The following is a 23647-nucleotide window of genomic DNA, read 5'->3' on the forward strand; positions in this document are numbered from 1 at the left end:
AAATTATTCTGATTTAATAAAGGATTTCATAATGACAATAGATTTTGATATAGCATATTGTTTTCGGTTCATATGGAAATATGGTACACAAGTGTAACCAAATCCACCCTAACAATATAATTCTCTACAAACTACAAATGGTTATCAGATTTATTTTTAAAGCACCATTGTACTTACACTCTTGTATTTTCTTTTTAGACCCAGAATCAGCTTTATTGGACACACACGGTTCCAGCAGCTTACATGGGAACACATAGCAATTATACACATGATAACAGAGTAAGAGTGCAGTCAGAGACAGATGAATCTTTAGTGAGTTACGATGTAGATATGCGCAAATTTGAAATGATAAATATAGCCTACTTTTACAAAGTTTCGTCACTTCATAAACCTCTTACTCAAAGGCAACTAAAAGGCAAATATCGCAGGGGAATGCTGAAAATATAGGACTTAATTCATTTTAGGTTACTATAGGAACTCTGGTACCTATAGGCGACACTCAGACGCGCGCGCACTCAGCAAACCAGGGAAAGCGCGCGCGCGCGCAAGAGGCAGAGAGAGAGGGGGAGAGAAAGGGAGCACGCGCGTGTGATTGTGATTGGTCGCTCGGCTGCCTGCTGCTGGTGTGACGTCACTGCAGGAGAGAACTGCCAGAGGAGGATGCATTTAGTCAGAAACTAGACTCTCTCAAGTCGGAGAGAGAGAACATCACATCCACAGAGCGCAGAAGGGGACGGAATGAGAGCATCGCGTGCAGGTTACAATAAAGCAAACCTTGCATCTCCTCTCGCGTCCACGCACGAACACTGTAAGCATGCTTTTCGAGGGTGGAATTCCCCATCTTGGAGATTAAACTGCCTGTTCCATTCCCTGGATGGCTGAGACGCAACATTCGATGGCTGAACACTGAAGGACTGCGAGTTTTGAGTGGAAAACGCGTCACTGAAGAAGAGTTCTGACTAGACGCGTCTGCGCTGCTCACAGATTTCAGCGTCATGTTCTTGAACGCGAGACGCACACGGGAACCTCTATTTGTCCCCGACACACGGACACTCGTAGCTTACTTTCTGACTGAGAGGAATATGTACGTCAATTGTTAAAAGTAAGATGTTTTAATTATCTAAATGATTTCTGCTTACTCTTTTGTGCATTTGTAACTTTAAACATGAATCGACTCAGCTTGAATCACTGTTTTGGTCACAATAAATTATAACTATTATAGACAATAGTCTATAAATTGACTTTAAGTGATAAATAAATGCATAAACGCATGTATAATCATAACATTTTGCATGAATTGCTTCCAAGTGACCCATGTGACAGACAAGGCCATGTTCAGTGGTAAGTGCATGTGGCCCTCTGAACACTGTACTTTGTGCGCTCTCTCCCTCTCTCTCTTTCAGCAGGTGCATCTGGAACATATTAGTCCTTTAAATCTTGAAATGAGTGGCATGTGTTTTGGTAAAGCGTTATGTTTATTGCACTATAATGTAAGCTGTATATTTATTCAGGCCATTCGCGAACATTTTGCTTATGATGCACGCTTATATAAACGTCCTTCATGATACAATACAGCATGCATGCTCGATAAAAAAAGCAACAAATTCAATAAGCAATAGATTTGACTATATGACGTCACATTTACGTGAGGGAAACGTGGGTTCAGTGAGATACAGCTTCATAGTTTGTGATGAAATTTAAATATGCATATACTTGTTAAATAAAATATAGCCTATAATATAAACCATTTGGGTCTTAGATTGAAATCAAAAGGCATTACCTTTTGCAGTTTGCGGAATTATAATGCACGACAGAAATGATGTAGACTTGTGGTGTGATTGTTTGAGGCCTAAATGCAGTGGTTGGACCTTATAATCGTCATTTTGAAGGGACAAAATCCTTTTTAAATCGTTTTGATGAATGGAAACCCTGACAATAACTCCATCCGGACTTCAGGCCTACTGTTGTGGATTATGTGTCTTGACCACGTGCCGAGGAGAATCTCTTGACTTGTTAACAGTGTTTACAGGTCTATAAAAAGAGTCAATTAAATGGAATTTGAGAGTAATTTATTTTATTGCGCATTAACCCTGTTTTCATTTGTCAGGTCAACTTTATGAGATGTGCCCCGTTTAAAAAGTGTTGACAGGAGGTAGTTGCTGTCTTTGGTTATCTAGCTGTATGAGTGTTTATCTTCCTTCATAAAGCTAGATAACCGAAAGTAGAAACGTCCTCCTTAACTGCATGTGGACCAGTTCAGTGGGAAGCAATGGGAAACTGCACGAGGTAAGCAGCAGCAGCAGCAGCAGGCCCTCTGTGTGAGTCATGCAGGACATTTAAATCGCTGTAATGTAAAGTTACACGATCATGTGTTGGTCATAAGTAATGTTTCAGCATTTATTATTTTCACCGCACCTTTGGACGGTTGTGGAAACATTCACTATTTCAATTTCAGACCATTTCTTAAACGTAGTGCCTTTGTTTAAAAAAAATCGAAAGGATGTGTTTGCACATTTACATTGGTTTCAAAATAATATTAATGCTTATTTTACTCCATAATTGTTTCTTTAAGTTATAATTTGACTTTAATCAAAGTTGGTTTTGTTGGCAAATGTGTGGTTTAGTCTGACAATTAATTATAAGAAGAAATATAAGAGTAGTCAGTTATTTTATAAAAAAATAAAATATTTGAACAAGAAAATGACAATGCTATTTTTAAATTTCCTGCAACTGAAAACTTTTCTTAGATAGTGTTGTGCATTGTTAACTTTACGCGGAATAAGTTTATAAACTTCCTAGCTAATTCCCAAACTGCTTCCTGCTTCAAACCACCTGATATCATTACCTCAACCAGGCAAAACTCATTGCTGTTATTACGCCTGCTTTTGTTCAGCACCTGTCACGCGCAAATGAGGCCTGCGTTTAATGCGCGTGTATCGGATCTCATATAGCCGGATCTCGATCTTGGTATGATCTAAAAAAAGGGGGAGGACTCCATGTGGATTTTACAATTAGTCGATTGCTAGCTGATCGAGGATAATATGAGCGCTCAAATAGGCTTGGTTGTAAATCTCTCCTCTCACGATGACAAATAAGGATTTCTGACTATGACATGATCTTTTTAAACAAATCTTGTCAACAAAATGGCTGCCTGCGTGTTCACGCTGACTGATTTAGAGACGAAAGGGTTTGAAATTATTAAATCTTTTTTTTTTTTTTTTTACTTTAAGCCCCACAAAATTTCCAAATTATTATTGTTTAAAAAAAAAAAAAAAAAAAAGAAAACTTCCATAAAAGAGGCGTATTCAAGTCATTTTTGTATGAATTGCATTTTAACAACGTTCCGGGCAACAAAAAACAAAAAAAAATGAACGTGACGTCACTGAACCTCTCTCTTAATCAATGACATCATGCTGAAGCAGCTTCATTATGATTGGCCATATTAATCTGGGTGTACACGTCAAAGATGCAGACATGAAGCGGCAAATAGTGCAGAATGAAAGCTTTTTTTTTTTTTTTTTTTTTTTTATCCCTGTGGCCTTTTTTATGACATAAGACGTAAATGAGAGGCATCACTCCTACGCCACTGTAAAAAATGACTTAAAAAAATTAGCTAAGATTAGCTGAAAATGTTTAGAGTTCAAAATCATCAGAAGTGTGAGCGCTTTTGGAGCTCCGCGTCACGCAGAGGAACACACACACACACACACACACACACACACACACTAGTCTGTGTGTTACGATGCTCTTCAGTAAAGCATCTATTCCAAAACACTTTATAATTAAATAAAAAAGTGATAAATGAAATCACAAATTAAAAATGAATAGCCTAAATAAATAAAAATACAATGGCGTGTGTACTTAAAATGTAAGCCAATTTAACCTCAATTATAAGTCCTTGTTTTTACTGCTGTATAGATTATACTAAATGTATATATACTAAATACGCAAAATGCATACTTTTATTTCCAGAAACAGGCAGAAAGGTGTCTAAGGCTATAAAAATCAGAGTGTCAGTTAAACTGAATGAAGAGAAAAGGAAATAATCTTGATAAATACATCTGAAAGAGAAAAAAACATAAGGTGTAAAATTGTAAGAACTAAGAAATCATAGAGAGCAAAAAAGCAGATTTACATTATCCATATTTACCATATATATATATAATTAGGGCTGTTCAACAATAATCATGTCTAAAATAAGAGTCTGTGTTTACGTAATATATATGTGTGTTTGTTCTGTGTATAATTATTATATATATATATATATATATATATATATATATAAATATTTTTATATAAATATAAGATATTTTTCTTAAACATACACATGAATGTGTGTTTATTTATATATATATACATAATAATTATACACAGAACAAACACACATATATTACATAAACACAGACTCTTATTTTGGACACGATAATCACGATTATCGTTGAACAGCCCTAATATATATATATATATATATATATATATATATATATATAAAAAAAATGCCAAGTGTGATTTAAGGTGCAAATTAAGCCTTAGGTCAAATTTTAATTCAAGGTTGACTTTATCTGGCATTTATTTGTTTGTGGATTATGTGTAATAATTAAATAATATTTTATTTGTTTGTTGTAAAACTAAAATATTCTGATTATTGTCTAATCTTGGTGTCTTTTATTACTTCAGATTACTGTAGCCTCTCAAACTGCAGTGTCTTTGTGAGAGACCAGAGGACTGGAGCTAAGGGAAAAAACGCCATCTGGTAAGTGCAATCAAAGCGTATTACAATGCAACATTGTAATTAGAACAATTAGTTGTAGAGTTAATCTGATTCAAACACACAGTAAATCATGAAGTATATGCTAATGAATGCATGCACTTGAAAGGAGCCAAATGCAAATAGTAATCCTTAATCAAGTCCAAGACACTACATGCATTACATGAATCTTTCATCAGAAAATCTATATATATTTATCTCTCTCTCTCTATATGCATATTCATTGTCCTCTTAAATGTACACTCATCCAAGCCCCAACGATACTCAGGCATTCTTTGACAAATTGCATATATAAATGTCAGTTATAGATATTTAGCTAATATCAGTTTCACATTTGTGCTATAGCCGCCAACTATTTCTTTACAGTAAAGTGCGTCATAATCCAAAAAGGCTTTCTTAATTATTCAATATATTAATGTTGTATAATGCAAATAGCATCAGGCAGACGTTCAGTTCACACACATATTGTAACAATCATAACATAGGAAAAAAAAAAACACAAAGTGCATAATTACCTCAAGAAAAATCCTTTAAAGCATTAGGCATGACCGAAAATAAATCTAAATCGCAATGTTTTAACATGGCTGAGAATACATGGTTAGCACGACTGCAGGACATTAGGCCAAAGGCTTCAATGCGATAAATGATCGCCGAGAGGAAATTATACGTCCGTCTCCATCTCGATAATGATAAGAATGTATGGGCCACTATCCCATTGCATATTACTTTATGTAAAATTAATGTGAGCAAAGAAATTCTGTCATCGTTCATTAACAATGATCTTTTCCAGCTAAACTGGTTACCTAGCACAATTGAATAAGGGTTATTCAATGAAATTATGGGTGGACAGTAATTGATGTGGGCTGATTCAGTATACCTTCACATAGGCTGTGATAGCCGGACATGCGTGCCTTTGCACCAACTATTAACATTACTAACATCGGGGTTGTCTGTCTTAGCATGACAGCAACAAGAAATTATATTGTCTAAAGAAATGATATATAGCAGTTGCCATGACATCTGCTTTGGCAGTGCTAAAAGGGCCTTTCTGTCCTTTATTTTCTTGTTTCCCCTTAGCAACTGCCAGCCATTTACACTGCCTTTTTGGAGCAAGAGGGAGAGAGGAAAAAAATGGCGCAATTGTCCAAATGAAAGAAAAGAAAAATAATAGTCAACCCTCATCCTTCTTCTACCAGCTCCCCTCCCTTCTTCTTCAACGGAAGCATTTAGTGCCATCTGTGCCCCCGGAGAAAAGAGGGAAAAAAAGAAAGGAGTGAGAGTCTACATCCCAAGTGCCAATGGGGACAAAGAGGCTGCCAGTTGCCACGGACCACCAGATGCTGGAAGACTGCAAGTCTGAATGAGGGGTGTGCTTTCAGGAAGCCATCTTGATGGAGAAACTGGCTGCTGCTCCCTAAAATGGCTGTGTTGGCATGAGGTAAGCTGCATCGTTTGCCTGTATCAGACTAGCTGCCGGCGTTATTGCGATCGATTTTAGCTTGGGAATTTGAAATGTGAAGCAAACGAATGCTATTTGTCTCTAGAAAAAAAAAGGACTGAATGTGTTTCGTGGTTGTTCTGAGCGTAAGATTAGGCCCAAATCATTTTCCTTAAAAAGAACTATCACACTCCTTCATCTTTCCGGACTAATTAGACAATCGCCCTGTTATCTATACGCACACACTCTTTGTAGCGAGCTTTGAGCGTAAATTGTGCTTCTGTATACGTGCGTAGCTGTTAATTCATGCTCTGCGTTGTGTTTGCAAAGGACAAATTCGTGTAATTACATCCTGAGCCATGCCAGGTGACACAAAAATGACCAGGTGACCCGATTTTCAGATGAAACCAAAAAAGTAAGAGCTGCTCAAACTCACTCGAGAGTGGCATCCTCTTGACCAATGCAGCAGAGTCAACCTGGACTGAAGAGCACTTTTGTTTCTGCTGCTCAATGATACACCAAATTGCTGGCACAAAGGTGCCAAGTGCCCCTCACCGGATTACAAAAGCACGTCCGCTGCCCTGTCTGACTTTAATGTCAGAGCTCTCACACTGTGCCGTGTTTTTAATGATGTTCGTGCCTCTCTGAATAGCCACAGTTTGTATCATTAGCTGGTCAGAAAGTGAGAGGTGCGAAACATCACATTGCTCGACGTTACGTGGCAAACGGAAATGTACGCAGGCCGCTTGGTTACAGAGAGCTGCGTGTTATGTCATTGAAATGGATGGAAGACGCTGAAATGTTCCTCACAAAGGCGACCGGTTGCGTCATAATGGATTTGCTGGTGATACGCAGAGCTGTGCTGGCAGAAAATTATGAAAACAGGCATTCTGAAACATGACAAATTTGCTTTGCTTTTGTGCTTTAAACAAAACAACACAAACGAATAGAGCGTAAATATTCAGAAATACATTGAAATGCGAAGACGAGACAAATGATGCGTCATCTATTGAATATTTAAAGCCACTGAATCCTCCTCGTAATAACAGAAAACCGTTTTTGCATACTTACTGAGCGTGGAAACCCTGTGTGCCTAAAAGACCTCGTTGTCCGTAAATGAGAATTTAAAAAAAAAAAGACTGACATTTTATCCTAAAAGAATAGCCCGTGAAAAAAAGATGTGTAAAAAAGATCACTGATGTACGGAAGGTGCCCGTGGAGCTTGCAAATAAAGGAAACAATGATGCAAGCGCCTCTGTTAATGAAAAAGCCCAGACAAGCTCTGCATATTAACATAATTGCATAGGAACAAGCAGAGAGGACTGAGCCCCCAATTAAAGGCACAGCGGCGCTTTAGCAACGGCACGTGGCCAACGTTCTATATTCTGAATGTTTACATTTAAATTTGAATTCAAATGTTTGAATTTCAAAGCAGAAAAAAAGACTTTGATGTTACTGTTGTGTTTGTGTTCTATCTGCATTCAGAAATTCTTTTTTTTCCTCTTGCCTTTACGTGCATTCTAGAAATTTCCACACACTCAAATTTGCAGTGCAAAAATGTGTCTATTCTGGATGCAAACACATTATTTTTGCAATCTTTAAGAAGGAGTATTTGCTTTCTCTGTTTTGCATGTGACAAACAAGAACAACCCCTGTCCATTTTTTTTTTTAAGGAATAACCAGAGGTTTTAGGATTTCTCATGGGCTTGTAATAGGCAAAAAAACATTAAGAATACACACAACACAAAGCTAGAGATTTAAGATTCACACACATCCCATTTATGTCAGATGTTGTTATTAAGACATTGAAATGGTTATCTTTACATACATGCAGGGGGGGAAAAAACAGATTTTTCGAGGTAATACAAAACTAAGAGTCTCTATTTCTGACCAAATACTCGTTCTTAGACAAAACAGTAGCATGGAAATGAGAGTCTGTGCCTTTAATATGGAATTTTTAATTAGGCTGTGTATCTTGCAGCAAGGGGGAGGGGTTTCCTCCCTCTGCATCTCTCAGGGTTTTATGTAAAAGACCTTCAGTGCTTAAAAATCTCAGAACTCATTTATACAGGGAGTCTAATGCACAACATCATTGCGTTTTCCTAAATGGCACATAACGGTATCAGAACTGGAGATGGTTTAACAGCAAATTTGCGTTTACGAATATATAGAACCAAGAATAAATGTTCAGCTTTGCATGTGTTGGTGTTGTGTGTGTGAATATAAGCGGTCGAGCAGAGGGAGTGGATGCTTGTCAGAGCATAATGTGACTGCTGCAGAGCAGTGGCTGAAAAGTGTTAATTATGCCGCTTGGCACGGTGCCAAACCCGTACCAGATTTTTCCAGTTTTCAATATGCAAATCATGCGCTGAACTGTGTATTGTTTTTGTGCTTTACCAGTTCTTTGTGTTTTCGGTCAAACAGAATGTGTTTGTGAGTATTTGAGTCCATATATATGTGTAAAAACATTTTTTTTTTTTTTTGCATCAAGCAAGCACTATATTCCTGTGAAACAATTCCAGACCAAATGCATGCATATATGCACAAAAAAAAAAAAAAAATTATTTCAAGAAATTCTAGTAATTCAAATGAAAAACAAATCCTTGTCATATTTGGATTACTGTCTTTAGCTCTCTGTGGTAGCGGTCCAACTTAATATGCTTTATAGAGATGGCATATGTGGATTTTTAGGCATGACTGTGATTATATTTTTTCATGGACTGAAAAGGGCAAATCCTTAAAATGTCTCCCAAGGTGTCTGGCACTATAATCACTTCAACACAAGGTCATTTGCATCTGTGTATATGAAGAAAAATGCATGTGTGTGTGTGTGTGTGTGTGTGTGGGCAAGAAAGATTTTTTTTTTACACAAACTCTCCTTACACATATTCAGGCATCAATAGCAATCCCACAAATGATGATTTGTGATAAATCAAGAGCAAATCTTCATCTGTGGGCTCTGTGTTGGTAAACAGTTTGATAGTGCCCACATTATTATTCCAGACCCCTCTCCTCTTCTACAATGGCAGCATTGTACGGCGAGCACTTGACGTGGGTCTGCGGTCCCCCCTGTTTCCCACCATTGTCTGTATGGATGGAGTGCCAGAGACAGTGGAGGGTAATAAGCTGAGAAAGATGCTCAGGCCCAGACAGAGCCAGATGCCTAAATTAGCACCCAAACCCTAAGAGACTATCCTCAGGGAACAGCGGAGGATAGGGCTTTATGTTTCTCATCCGTGCGGTGTGTTAGCACCATTGTATGCTTGGAATTGCACGATCATGTGTGCTCACACAGTCGACGTGACGTATTTTTGCAGTGCATGCTAGAGTATCGAGTTGTTATGCAAAGGATTTGTAGTTTAAATCATTTAAGGTCAATGCTAATCATATTCTAAAGGCATTTTATATGCAGTTTAAACTGTTTATTTGATGTAATGCATAAAAATAAAGGTTCTTTATTGGCATTGATGGTTCCATTAAGAACCTTTAACATCCATGGAACCTTTTAATTCCACAAAAGGTGCTTTATAGTGAAAAAAGGTTCTTTAGAGTATAAAAATGTCTTTTAGGAGCTGTTCACTGAATGGTTCTTCCATGGCATCGCTTTGAAAAAGAGTGAATGCAGCACATTTGTGCATTTTGGAGGTAAAATCAAACGGTTCGAGTTGAATGTGAAGGACAGTTTGTTCCTCTCCCCCTTCTGCTAGGGCACAGCAGTTGGGCAAGCAATTAATTAAAGCTCCATTACGATATATTACCCAGTAAAATGGAGGCAGTGATACAGAAAACCACAGAGAAAGTTTACACTGGGAGAGCGACAGTATTGCACAGCAAAGCAAAAGGGGAATCACAAAGAAAGGAGGAATTATTTATGCCAAATATAACAAAAATAAAAAAGTATTGCAGGAGAGTTGGAGGACTTGAAAGCAATGCATACAAAGCCTGGTGTCACCAACTGAGGTTTTTCTGTTCTCGAACACCAACACGGCGGAAAAAAAAAATAGGGTGAGATTAACAATTGACGTTAATAAATACACTGATGATGAACAATGAAATATGGAGGAAACATGTGTTTGGTGGAGAATAGATGTGGTGGGGGAGGGCTTTTACTGTCTGGCTCAGTCTGTGGCCCCATGTGGCAGTTGCTGCAGCTGGCATGTTAATATCAAAGGCCTATGGGAGGTGGCTATCTGGGAATATTTGTCTGGCATACTAACAGTTTTCTTCCCATCATATGTCATCTTTATGTCCAGTGTTATAGGGCTTCACATATTTATGTCTAAAAGCCAGCTCTGTGAGATTTCATTTCTTGCTCTTCTTGCTTTGATAAAAAGTTTGTGCCAGATTAGATTTGGAAATGTATATAATATGACTGCAGGGGGAGTGGAAAGTGCTTGTGGTGCTTTCTTTGCCTTGTACAGAAGTTATATTTTTGGTGTGTGTTTTTCCAAGGACAGGTTGAGAATAGATAGTGTTAATGAAGGCACTTAAAGGGTTAGTTCACCCAGAAATGAAAATTATCCCATGATTTACTCATACTCAAGCCATCCTAGATGTATATGACTATCTTCTTTCAGACAAACACAATCTGAGTTATATTAAAAATATCCTGGCTCTTGCAAGCTTTATAATGGAGTGAATGGGGCTCAAGATATTGAAGCCCAAAAAAGTGCATCTATCCAAGTACTCCAACGGCCGTGCGCGAGTCGAGTTTCGAACAAACTCAAGCTCCTCTTCTCTTATATCAAAATCCAACATTTCTCTTTAAAATTCTCATTTTCGAATTCGTGACCGGTGTTTTGTTTTGCTCTATCTTCTGCGCTTACGTGTTCGTCAATACATCATGCATCAGGTCAGAGGTCACTCTTCCGTCGGAACTAAACTTGCGTACGGCCGTTGCCGGATATTTTCATGGATATTTTTCTTACAAAAACCCATTACTTCGCTTCAGAAGGCCTTTATTAACCCCCTGGAGTTGTATGGATATCTTTTATGATGGATCGATGCACTTTTTTGGGCTTCAAAATCTCGAGCTCCATTCACTCCAATTATAAAGGATATTTTTTAATATAACTCAGATTGTGTTTGTCTGAAAGAAGATAGTCACCTAGGATGGCTCGAGGGTGAGTAAATCATGGGATAATTTTCATTTTTGAGTGAATTATCCCTTTAACAAAGGTAGACAAGCATTGCGAATCACTTTCATCAGTGGTCATAACTGAGAAATGAACAGTGGAGAGAAATGACTCTTGGGTTTGTGTCAAAGGCCATTGTGTGTTTTACGGGAAAATTCCCCTTTTTTCCCCTTGTGGATACCTCAGCTGTCGATCTCGTCTTAATCTGGGGATAAACACGATTATCCCACGAAGGGTTGTTCTCAGCTTTGTATCAGCTACGGGGGAGCTTTGAAATCGTTTCCCCCACCTTTTTTCTCCCCGTCCTTGGACGAGTGGTCATGAAAAGCTTGGGATTGGGATTCCCGAGCAGGACTCTGCCTGGAATAACGGGCAGCAAAAAGAACCGCAGTCAGCAGAACTGACTATTAGACAGGTAATCCAGAACAGCATTGGAGACGTGGATCACAGAACTATACGGCACCTTAATCTGGATCATGACCTGCTGCTAAGCTTAACGGATGGAAGTGAGCATTGTACCTTAAAGCGATAGTTCACCCTAAAATGAAAATTGTCATTTATGTACCCTCATGTTGTTTTAAACCTGTATATGCAAAAAAGTAAGATTGCCTTTCAAAATATCTTTGTGTGTGTGTTCAACAGAAGTCATACAGGTTTAGAACAACATGAGGGTGAGTAAATGATGACAGAATTTCATTTTTATGTGAATTGTGCATTTAAGTGGGGTTTTAGGCTGAATCTAAGTATATGAAAGTACCCTCATGTGACTTCAAATCAGTTTAGATGACAAGTGCACTTCCTTATTATTCAGTTCTATGCCATTAAAATCATAATTTCTGTATTGTATTGAGGGCATAACCTTGAAAAAAAATGAGGTCACTTAGGAAACCGGTTCTTTCAGACTTAACTTTTGTTGAAAACAATGAAGAGTGCTAAAGATGAGGTTGTGTTGAAAAGGTCGGGCAATGTCATTTGTAACAATGCAATAAAATGAGAGAGAAGTTAGGTCTTCTCTGCAAATCCTTAAAGCAGACACTCATAGGAACGTCAATAACTGTATCCTGGAGGACGCAAAAGCAAAGGGCAGGACTAGGAATTCAAAAACAGGAGAGTGGAGACCAGGGAACACTTAAACCTCCATCATGGCTCCACCATTATAAAGGACCTTGGGATATAATTATCCTCACTTTGTAGCTTTGCTTTGCTTTTTGCCCACTTTACATCCTGATGAGGAGAATTACCATCGCTTTAAAAAAATGTAAATAGAAAGGAAATATATGTTGTTGTTTAGTTTTATAATGTGATGAAACATCATCTTTGTTGATTTATCATGATTACTCTGAAATAGACGGTTCACCAAAAAAAATAAAAAGTCTGCCATGGTTAACAAACAACACTGGACCCCATTTGACTGTCTTTTGTATGGACAAAAGAAATATCTTATTTTGTGTTCATTGGGGTGAATTTTCATCTATAGTTAATTCAAATACTGACTCATGGGGAAACATACACTGAGCCTGATGTTTCTCCAAAGAGATCATTGATATACTATCATACACAAATAATGTGTTGGGTCTACAAAAACAGTTCACATCCATTTTTTTGAGTTATGACAACTTTGAGTGAATTTACGTTCAAACAACAAGCTACATTGAGTTAGAGGAACTTAATAATTGTAGCACAAACACAAATTTTTAAATTGATTACTCAGAAAAATCAAGTCACTCCAACTACCAGAGTTGTAGCCCTGGAACCAATTAATCTTGTCGATTTTAGTTCAAATCAACAGCTAACATGGCACATGATAACATGTATATATAATGAACAAGTATGATATTACTTGTCACTGGCATTAGCGCAGTCTTTGCTTATAGAGTCAATAGTGTTTACCTTCATGTGTCTACTCTTCAGCACAAAAACTTCAACATTACAGAAACTCATTATTACAGCATTAAACACTAACAGGTCTTTCCCTTCACTAAAAACAAATAAATTAACACTTAATTTCAACATTTATTCTCCTTATCCAGTCCTGTGCAAAGCACAGGCAACTAGAAATCCACTGCCTAATTTCTGAAGTTATGAGATATATTATAAGACAATTTCATTAAGTTACTACAACCTAATTAAAAAAAAAAAAAAAAGCTAATTAACACAGAAATTTGAGTTTAAATTACAGACATTAAGTTGAGGTAATGATTATAATGTGTGATGAAAAAGTGTGATGTAAAGATCGTATTTACGAGCTGAACGCACACGAACGCCACCACAATGTCGTAAATATGAGTGGGAAGTTCGGGATTTTCTTTAAGCCCCGATCTGTACGAGTTGGGGGCGTGTCAGTGAGAAACATATCGGAATACCACAATATTATTTAGCAGTGACATTGTGATGCTTTTCTATTTACAACAAAGTAAGCAAATTGCCTGCACAAAATACGGTAGCATAATATAACAAAATAATATGTAACGATTAAGTTTACATTGGCTTCGTAAATGAATTAAAAACATAAAAAAGCTAAAACACACCTGATGCACATTCTTTTTCTTCATTTTCTATAAGTAGAAGTGCTGTATTTTTAATGAAGAGAAGGCACACCGCCATCTTACTCCGGCGAAAATGACTGCCATCGTAAAACAAGACAAGGAGGACTTGAACGCACCATAATTTCTGAAGTTATCAAGACAATTTCATTGTTTCCTAATTTTAAAAAAAAAGTCAATTAACACAGAAATTTGAGTTTAAATTACAGACGATATTAAGTTGATGTAATGATCAACATTATGTCAACAGAGCTCAACAAAATAATGTTCGAAACTTAAAAGTTTTAATCAAAACAATAAATTAGAAATTTTAACTTGCGACATGAATTTATTTAAGTTGTGATAACAGGTGCCCTATATTTTGTGTTCGATTTTGTTTTCATTCTAATTTTAGTTAAAATTTTAGTAAGTTTGTTTAATGTTTTAGCAGTTAGATTTAATTAAAAAAAAAAGTCTTTCATTGTAGTTGTTTTCGTACTTCAACTTAAACTAAAGGTAAATGCAAAATGTTGGCAACTAGCTGAAAACAATACGTTTTTTAAATCTTATTTCAATTACTGTTCATTTTCAATTTCAAGTAATGCAAACTTTAACGGTTTTAGTCTTAGTTAACGCTAATAACCCTGCTCCGAAAGCATATGCAAATATTAAAAGGACATGTGATCCTCATTGTTTCCATCAGAGTCAAGTTCAAGTTCAATGCCTGTAGGAGTCCCATGCCAGACTGGGAACTTCTTCATCCACCCCTGTGAACCAGCTCACCCCTTGTAACCCACACCCATATCTGCGCCCTGTCCCCCCACCCCTGTGATTTTGGTGGCCGGCTGGAGGGGGCTCTCCACTCTGTGCCGTTGCTAAGGGAGCGAGAGCTGGCTGGCCCAGCAATGCGCTGGTGAAAAGGCCTGCCTGTCAAAGTGTCTGAGGGAAGTCAGGCTGGTTGGCTCGCCCCTCCGTACACCCACTCTTATATATACAGCGTGTGTGTGTGTGTGTGTGTGTGTGTGTGTGTGTGTGTGTGTTCTAGACCCTGGGAATGGCAGCAAGCACTTTATATTCATCACCCCCCCTTGTCGCAGTGACTTTGGTAAACAGCACCCCCCCTCCCCCCTCCTCCTCCAGAAATGTCTAGTCTACTTCCATCCCATAATTCTCATTGCAACTTCTCATCTAGGAACAACATCTGTGGCTTCTGAGGGTTCTGCAGTGTGAATACACTTTCCTCCGTTAGTTTATTAAGGCCTTCGCTTGGTGGGTGGGCAGTTGGCGAAGATATTAGGAAATATTATGTTTCTGTTATAATCAACATGGTGGTACACTAGAATGTCATGAAGGGCTCTGTTCCCATTACAGCAGAGTGTGGTGAGAACAAGTGAAAGCTGAGCGAGTGTGTGTTTTCTTGAGGTCTCATTCAAGGCTGAGGACGAGAACTGAGAATAAAAGGCCGGTGATTTGCATAAGCTGCATGCTGTCTGAGGGTTTTGGGGCGGGTGGGGTGGGAGATACGCGGGAATATAAAAAAAGAGACAGAAAGAAACCCCACATTGTAGAGGCGCAGAAAGAGAGAGGGGGCTTGAATGAAGCAGAGGGTGAAAATTGACAGAGAAAAGGGTCTTGCCAAGTCTCCTGCAGGGATTAAATTGTCCATAAACCTCTCTACATATAATTTGGGAAAACTGGTAATGGCGTCGGTACAAATCGTACACAAATTCTAAGGGTGACGGGGTATAGAAATGATTCGCACCACTTTTGGAAGCGAATGAAGAATGAGGAATTGTAAACAAATACGGTCAATGAATGTAAAAGTGTTGGGAAGTTGTATGCATTACCCTAGATAACCAAATTTGTTTTACCAAATACATTATTTGAAGCAAAATAAAATACTCAAAATGATCTTGAAATGCCATCCTTTTAAGACTATAACGACTAAGTGAACATGCTGAATTGTAGAATAACACATGCACACAAAGAACAAGAGTATTACCACTTCGCAATTTAGATGCTTGATTGCTCTCATTAAAATGAACAATTGAAAAAGCCACCAAAATGGATTCCAACCTTTCCGAAATCTACAACCTAGGAGTGTTACAAACCCATAAACCCTCTGTCATCTATTAAAAATAGCTGAAAGGTTGCATTGTGTTTCAGTTCACCATTTTTGTAGTCACTGGACTGGTTGATCATTGTAAACACTCTTCCCATTTGCATTTCAGTCAATCAGAGATTTTCAAGTTCAAGACATCACAAACTTCAGTTTTGGCAGACATGATTCTTTTTATATTTTATTTTCATTTCAGAAATGTAGAAAATAACTTCAGAGGCTTCATTTAACAAAATCAGACATCCCTTGTGACTATGTGACTCTTTGCATCTATTTCTAATGATAATTCTCATATCCTTTTTATAATGAATAGCACTGACTAGCATCACAGTGAGTTTTGATTGTGCACATTGTTGTCGGTGCCAGTATGTTACCTGTCATAACAGTATTAGCCATGTGATATTTATCTCTCCTTTATTTTTCTCTCTAACCAGGCTCCTGAAAAATTCCCATCAGCTGCCGGAGAAACTACGTTTGACTCGGATCACCTCAGGAATCCAGCGTCCAGCATCTCTTCCAGATGGTTGGCTGTGAAGATTAAACAAGCAGACATGAGGGATGGATGGTTTTAATTGATTTAACTGGGTGTCTTATAACCGCCTTCAAACAATCACTAATACCAGATGGGAATAAATTTGGCCAGTTCACCCAGTTAATTCTTAGATATTAAAAAACGTGTCATGCAATCTTATTAGTTTTGTATAAACTGAAGAGAATAATGTGCCTTAATGTGTGAAATGTTTACTGTGAAATTTGGCATTGTTGAAACAAATGTCAATATCTGTTATTTTAATGCTTCTTTGTTTTACATAAAATGTATGAACTTTAATGCTATAAGGGGCCTCGTTTATAAAACGTGTGTACGCTAAAATCCACGCCAACGTCCATTGGCTATTTACAAAAACGGTCTTTGACGTGGAAAAGCGCGTAGCTTCACGTCAGGTTCACGTCAGACGTACGCACTTTTCCTTGTGGCAGAGAATCTGAGAACTGCAGGTATTTGGAAATCTATGCAATTCTTGCCGCTCGCCATTCTCAAGTAAAGCATTTCGTGCTCTTTTATATGCTAATGACATTAATTAGGCGGCGTTTACCAGGCGGAAATCTGAAACCATTCAGCTGCGCACAATTTCAGCATCATTTGCGATTTATAAATTTCACGTTTTTTGTGCGTACGTTCGTTCTGTGAATCACACGTAGGCCTACGCACAATGTAGGACGGTTTTTTATAAATAAGGCCCTATATTTACAAAATGTACCCGTTTTATTTGATATATAAATATATATATAGCATTCATGACTATGTATGGGGTTTAATACATGTATCTCTGAATTATAAATTTGTTTATTGTATGATGTATGAACGAAACTACTAATAAACGTGGATTAAAGCTAGCGTGGATGGTTTTTGACATTGAAAACCCATTTTATGTTATACTCGGTATGGAAATGGACTTTAATGGGAGGTGGACGTCAACCACAGCTTCACATGTCGGGGCCACAAGCTATTTTGTACTAAGAAAGCTTGACTGGCACTGCTGTCAGCACCTTGGACAGCACATAATAAAGTGTGGAAAATAACTAGCAATGAATCACCTCCCTCACTGATGCAGAAGCTAGTCAGCTTAGAGTGCTTAGTGCTCGTGTTTTTAAGATTTGAGAAGGAGAGCAAATATTTTCAGCTAATTTTGTCAATGGGATTAGCTTGATTAGCAGATTTTGTCAATGATTGTTTCTGTTTACTGGGGTTATTCGAAGCATAGATTTAACTTAAAAGAGTAGGCCTATCAAAATATTTAACATATTGAGATTTGCGCAAAAATTGAATTTTTAATTTTTTACGACAACACCTTGACAGCTGATGAGAAATATCTGGTGTCAAGATTACGCTATAAAAGTATATGATTTACACACCTTTTAAGTTAAGATGGATTTAATCTTCAGAGTTAAATATAATTTGAATGGGTTTTTCCTCCGCGGTTTCAGAATCGCAAAACAATTTTAAGCGTTTTAAATCTTCTAAATTAATCGTTCGTTAAACGTCAAACCTCAGTTGAACCTTTATAGTACAAATTAGCTCGTGCTGTAAGTTTAACGTGCGCTGGGTTTAATGATAGACCTGCTTTTATTTGGAATAGGCTACTTTGAATCAACATTTAACAATCGGGAGTTCAATAGACCTATTAAAATATTGGTAGCATGTATACATTAATATAGCAAAGGATCGCAAACAGATTAAAAATAGGCTATAAATATAGGCATTTTCAGTATTATCTTACCAAAATTTATTTCAGACAGTCGTTAAAATAATACGTTAGTTAGCTGGGCACAACTATTTCGACCAATGTTAATGATGAGACTTTTCTTCGAGAAATATGAAGTTTAACAGGGATGCGGAAACTTTTCGCCATGTTGCATAATGAAACTCCTTCCCACCTGTTTATATCGGTCTACTTTACTTTAGTATTATGGCGCAACTGACTCAGTTAAATCAAAAATAGAAGGAAAGAAAAGAAAAAAAGACAAGAGGTCTGACCATATCAACAGAACAGAATTATTTGATTTATTTTTGAAAAGGAAAAAAAAAAATAAAACACTGAACAACGATCCAGCGTGTGTGCTGTTCAATAAGCATTTACTGTAAGCAATAAACAACCTCTGTATTAGATTTCCAGCAATCTAAACCTAACAAACACACAGCGTTCATCATATCTGCATGAGCCTGTGGAGAAAAAGAGACTCGTTAGTCGACGGATATCAAGTTAATATTGTAGGAGAGAGTCTGGACTGCTGTAACACAGGGTAAGTGCTAACGCTATTAGTTTACCATTAGAAATCAGCTACAGGGGTGAAATCACCATCACCATCTGAGGTGGAAAAAATATAAAGGATATACAAGACAAAAAAAAGAAGAGGAAATAAAGTACAAGTTCGCGTCTGCTTTGATAGCGTTGGTTAAATGATATCTGATTCAGCAGGTTATCTCGTTTAAACCTCAAGCTTTTCATTTAAATGGTAATTTTTTTTTAATATTTTACCTGACCTGACCAGACGGGAAGGGTTGTAACACTTTCCAATGTAGGTCTATACTTCTATGGACCCAGAAATATGTGTGTTTGCCTGTGACTGTCTTTTGTAGAGTTGTTCGAGTGTGTTTGTTCCCACATGTGTTTTCTTATCATTTTTCCTATTGAATTAAAATGTTTAAAATGTCCATGTCTATTTTGTTTCAACCCATCATGGCAGGTGTAACAATAGTAGCCTCTTTGTAGACACTCGTTTACACAATTTTGAAAAACTTTCATTAAGAAACAAATTAGAGAATGTATTTATGTGTAGATAAATTGCATCAGTGTTGGAGACATCATACACACACACTCCATGATCTCCCCCATATTGACCACAGCTTGTCTTGGTTGGCCTCTGAGGTTTAGACAATAGGGTTGTGACCTGTTTATGGTGAACCAGACTCAGAACTGACCAGACACGTGCCCTTTGCTCTAAACAAACCTCTTAAACAACATCAATGCATCTAATGGCGACTGGTGAGGGTGTGGAGAAGGGGAATTATTTTGTTTTGGGGTTTTTAAAAATTGTTTTATATAGACATTTCATCGGACTCACGCGCGTTGCCACGGTTACGCGCCTAGCCCGAAGTTAACTTACGTTTTTTTTTGAACGATTAATTTTGTCACATTTAAGTTTGGCCAAGTAACGGTTCTTTTCTTCTACTGGTAACCCAAAATAATACTGGCTAGCTTATTTTGCTTGCTATCAGAAATAATCCACTCTAGAGGGACTCTGTTGTTATTGATTCTTTTTGGAAGTACCGGAAGTTGAGCTTGGACTACAAAACGTTTGTTTATGTTGTTGTCGTTGAAACCGTCTATATGCTTAAGTGAAATTCTGCTGAATCAATATACTTGATATATCTTGATTTATTGTAAATAATAATAATAAAAAGTCAGACCACCATGAAATCCATTTTAATGGGTTATGCTAGATCACACAGGCTAGTCAAAATAGGCTATAGGCTACTATTAATATTAGGCTATTTAGACTTTTTTTTTTTAAATAAATATTAACCAATCTGCAATCCAACAGTAATGCAGACAAGTGGACCTCACTGAAGCTCTTCAGTGGTATATTTGAAGTTGATGTCGTCTAGTCTCTTGAGGACCCATCACAGCTGACACAAGGGTCAGAGGTGATGTGCTAGGTTCAAGTGGTTTGTCCAGTTATTCCCAAAGGGCCAATCGAATGATGAAAAGAAGACAGAGATGACATGAATTTGCTCTGTGTGTCCTACTTTTAATTCCTTTGACTTAATTTTGCTTAAAATACATCTACATACTTTTTAATTGAAAGCATCTGCAGGCTATATAAGACTTGGACCTTCAGATATTTCTATTTAGGCTACAAAACACGGATTTCGTTTCTGTGCCATGGCAAGCTTAATGGCAGGACAAAATAAGCTATTTGATCAAAATAAACAACGCAAATGCGTTTCAGTTTAAGCTTCGATAGGCTAATTAAAAAGCGTCTAAATATAGGCTAGCTAAAACATTTCCTAATATTAAATGTAGGCTACACCCTCCCTTACCTCTTATCCTGATGAAATCTTCATTCCGATGTATAGGCCTACCCCTGCGTCATATTTTGTATTAGGCCTAAATAGAAAGCATGAGAACGCACAAAATGCCGGAAATGACCCACCAAGTGCGCTCGCTAACTGCAGGTGTTAAGTCACGTGGCACTGTATTATCGTTTACGTTCATTCATTTATTCTGCTCGGATTTTCTGCTTGTCATAAGCAGATAAATAGCAACTATTGTACAAAGAGGCACTGAGGGCTCACCTATTTAAAAAAGCACTGAGAAAATAAACTTTAGGCCCGATGTTAGGGAGACTAAACAACATTAGCTATTTTTTTCGTATGCTAATGGTCAAAGTAAACAAACAAACTAGCATCGGGGGACGTTTAAACTTATTTAAATCAGATACTTGACTAAAATCACGAGGTTGACTGTGAGTACAATAGGCTATAAAAGATTTTTTTAAAAATAGGCCTAAAGATTAAATTCACGTCTGGTTTTAAAAAAATGAAGGTTCTTTATTAGCATTGATGGTTTCACGGAACATCTCCATTACACAAAATGGTGCTTTATAGTGGTTCTGTAGATGTTCTTCACTGAAGAAGAAAAAATGTAAGGTTCTTTGGGGAGCCAAAAATGGTTATTATATGACATTACTGCGAAACCCACCATTAAGAACCTTTATTTTTGGAGTGTATGGATTTGTGATCACGTCGTTTGATATTTAAACGACAGAATTGGTAATCTATCAGTAAATTCTCGTTTAATTTGATGTTGTGAAACACACACACACACACACACACAAACTGTTTTGTTTCCCATTTTATTAGCGGTTTTAAATGAAAATGTTTATCGTATAACTATTTACATTTTTTAAATTAAATATTTAAAACAAGATGAGAGTATGGGTGGTGATGAGATAAAGATTATTTTGATTAGCCTACTACAAAACTTTGCTGGACAGCATTCTTTACACCTGACATTAATTTTAAATCACAGATTTCCTACAAAAAATTGGAATTTTATATCATAGTTTGAGACACATAGCATAAAAACACTGAGTAGAGAATGTGTTGCAACACTCCTCGGTCTCTCCTTAAGATCCACGGAGGAAAAAAGGCTCAGCACCGAAAGTCTTTCATTAAGAGCCAGACGAGCAGCAATTAGCAACAGAGCAGCTCAGCAAAGCCAAGAGCGCCGGGATTATTGTCCAATCATTTATATCTTCCAAACCAGTAAGCATTAAAGTCTGTATTGTAAGTTAGCATAAGAATAGGAACAGGTCCTGTGAACTTCCCCGACCTTCTGACCCTCTTTTCCGAGATGAATAGCACCACTTTCAGACACCCCAGCCTCTTCAACAGGCTTGAACCATGCCTAAATTCCCAATCATGGTAATTTAATATATCTTAAGCCCCCCGGCTGCTTGAGTCCAGTTCTTCTATAGTTTGATGCAGGCATCTATGTCGCCTCACCCTGTCATTAGGGCTCCTTATACTTGGAGCTGCTAGCTTTCGTTAACCTAAAAAGCCAAGATGAATGGTCTTCCATCTTTTGAGTATCATTTTTATGAAAATAGAGTACAATTAGTCTCCCTCCACAACAATAACACTGTCAAGATGCACAACATAAAGTGATATGCACAAGCAAACTCTTTTAATTGCTTTTTCATGGATCAGTCTAGCGATTTCTTGAAATAGCAAGTTGAAGCTCATGACTGGCTCTTTTGTTGCTCAGTGACGGACAGGTTTGAGGCACTAGGCGCGTGCGCAGGAGTCTTAACAAATGCCCCTGCCTCTTTGATGAATGGCGAATATCTAATGAGGCAGATGGGCACCTACTGTACTTTTCATTGTTTGCTGATAATGCATCGATTAAATAGCCCGGGCACTTTTGATTTCAATGTATCATAAATGTTTATTAATGGCTTTCCAAAAATAATGAGACACAGAGGACGAGAGACCTCAATTTTTTGCCCGTCAATCGCACCCCACGCGAACTGCCTATTCACGCGCCTGCAGAACTAAAGGAAAAAGGCGACATCTTTTGGCTGGAATAACAACAATAGAAGACACAAACCCACTCGAATTGATCCTGAAACAGACGCACGCTATTATGCAGAACTAACAGGCACAGCTCATATGAAAATCAACCCTAAATAATCAATAAAGTATATATCAATAGCCTACCCCACAGTGATCTCCATCTAGGGGATGTGCGTTGGTGTATGCTGCTGAGTGGATATTAAACTGTGTGAACATCAAGGCATCAACAACATTAATTATCGCGAGTTAATTTATGCATAGGCTAATTGTGTGTGATGTCACGTTGCACCTCGTTGTATCGCGAGAATAAACAGATCTTTTAGTCTCAGTCTGGTAAACACCAGCACCCATTCTCATATAGTGGATAAAAATATTTTAAACATTATTATTTTATAAAGCGCTAGATTTATTTACAAAAATATCGAACCTATAGGCCCAATAATACAATTAATATATAGTCAAAATACTGTTCATCCTCTTATTAAAGCAGTTAACAATGTGTTAATGGCTGTTTAACATCTGACCATGTCTGAGAGAAAGGGAAAGTTTTCGAGGACTCGCTCGAGGCCTGTATATCTGCGGTAATTCATGAGGTCTGCTGTTGTAATTCCGCTTTGACTTGGCTTTTAGTGATTGTGGTGCAGTGTTCAGCACACAGAACAGACCCTTTACACATAATTACAGCTAATGTAACACTTGGCAAGAGGAAGGTGCCACATTTGGCGCGTAGCCAACACTAAGAGCTGCAACAAAAGTCCGCCATGTTGGATGCATATGCCGCTAACGAAAATGCAAACAAATGTGCCTTATTAAGCGTATCGTACTTTCGTAGTCTGTAACAAACGTTATATAATTGCTTAGATCAAGTAGTATGTGAGATGTGAATCAAAGTGTCTTGACATTTCTAACTAATTACATGGACAACATGTATTAAATATTAATTAAACATAAATATTGGTTTATTTTCAGGAAAAAATGTTGTGATAAATATAGTGTTGACCAAATATCAAACATCAAATCACACT

General features: G+C 37.5%; 1 long non-coding RNA gene across 1 annotated transcript; it reads left to right on the plus strand.

Annotated features, from left to right (window-relative positions):
- Positions 1-422: 422 nt before the first annotated feature.
- On the plus strand, positions 423-17377 carry LOC127515617 (uncharacterized). Its single transcript, XR_007930844.1, has 5 exons — positions 423-1102; positions 2108-2286; positions 4678-4753; positions 5846-6206; positions 16417-17377. It is a non-coding gene; the product is annotated as an uncharacterized LOC127515617 (long non-coding RNA).
- Positions 17378-23647: the final 6270 nt, after the last annotated feature.

The sequence above is a fragment of the Ctenopharyngodon idella genome, chromosome 7, assembly GCF_019924925.1.
Source record: "Ctenopharyngodon idella isolate HZGC_01 chromosome 7, HZGC01, whole genome shotgun sequence".
Classification (NCBI taxonomy): Eukaryota; Metazoa; Chordata; class Actinopteri; order Cypriniformes; family Xenocyprididae; genus Ctenopharyngodon; species Ctenopharyngodon idella.